General features: G+C 35.9%; 1 protein-coding gene across 2 annotated transcripts in view; it reads right to left on the reverse strand.

Moving 5' to 3' along the window:
- Positions 1-1,235: 1,235 nt before the first annotated feature.
- The window catches only part of VASH2 (vasohibin 2), a 112,260-nt gene continuing 112,130 nt past the window's right edge, over positions 1,236-1,365 (reverse strand). For both annotated transcript variants that reach the window (XM_075339148.1, XM_075339149.1), the window contains exon 8: positions 1,236-1,365. This exon is cut by the window's right edge and continues 84 nt beyond it. The gene's annotated coding sequence lies outside the window, so the exon portion shown is untranslated.

Here is a 1,365-nt window from a genome sequence, read left to right on the forward strand (position 1 = left end):
ATCGGAACACACTGCTCTTTGGTAACAGGGAACCAGATATAATCGGGGAATAAAACATCACATGATATAAAAAAATAAGTATTTACAAAGTGACTCAACATAATAAGAAAAGTTTAATTTCACAAATATGTTGTTTAAGGACATGTTCACATGTGGCAGATATGCTATAGCTTCCACTCATATTCGTGGCAAAGTCAGCTAGGTTGGAAAAACCTGCCATAAGTTTGCTATGAGTGGACGTATGTGGAAATTTAGTTTAAGGACACCAAAATGAAAAATGTCATGTATGAAGAACGGGCTTTGTAAAAACCAAGACGCTACCCATAACCAGATGTATGTCCTAAAAAAGAATTATAGAGATTTGATTGGTTGACCAGTCTTAACCAATCAGATTATTCCTTTCATTTTTAACCTGACACTAAAGGCTAATTGGTTACTATTGACAATGGATCCATTTTCTGCCTGAACTAATCAGTAGATATGAGGCCCAAGAGTTTTCGATGTTCACTTGGGTTTACACTCAATCCCCTATTATATAAATTAAAGAGCGCCCGCTCTATGGACGAATAAATAAAGTTACCATGACAGCTGCATTATGAACTTGCATATATGAACCCTTTTAATCAGCCATATTCAGTAAAAAACGTTCCTAAAGAGTACATCTGCCAAGTATATTACCTCAGGGGGACTTAAGGCCTTGTCGCTCATAGAAGCCAGTTAGAAGTCAACTTCTATTTGGTTACTATGGGCAACGTGGCCATTTTTTCTTCTGAGATTTGATACCTAGGCTTCTCTAATGTGTCTTACAGTCTAGTCTTGGGACAGGTGACCACTCTCTTGGGATGCATAAGAAACCACTAAAAGTACAGGCCGGATAAAAGCAGCCATTTTTTTTATCATACTGGAAAAGCATTGGCAGAGAAATGCTCAAAATGGCCGCCGTGGATAGTAAAAATTGTATCAAAGGCTCATCATATTGGTCCAAGTTCTAGCTCTTTTTTTAATATACTTAGACAAAGCTGTCCTCCTAGCACTGGTACTGCCGTAACAACACTTTACTTGGCAACGCCAGTCTTAATGGTTAAAAAAAAAATAAGAAAACAACATGGGTCCATCTTGACAGACGGTGGCTGTAAACTTGCAAATCGTGTAAGATAAAAATCACAAATTGCCTCCATAAAGTTCAGGTTTGGAGTATTTTTTTGCAAAAAAAAGCTGGTAAACTCAATATTTAAAAAAAAAAAAAGTGTAAAAATGCACATTTTTGAATTAAAAGCATAAATAAAAACTTATAATAAATAGTCAATATTCTTTAGAAAAAAAGAAGTTAAAGGGGTAAAGTGCAAATGGAAGCACCAGGGATTC

The sequence above is a fragment of the Anomaloglossus baeobatrachus genome, chromosome 3 (genome assembly GCF_048569485.1).
Source record: "Anomaloglossus baeobatrachus isolate aAnoBae1 chromosome 3, aAnoBae1.hap1, whole genome shotgun sequence".
In the NCBI taxonomy this organism is placed as follows: Eukaryota; Metazoa; Chordata; class Amphibia; order Anura; family Aromobatidae; genus Anomaloglossus; species Anomaloglossus baeobatrachus.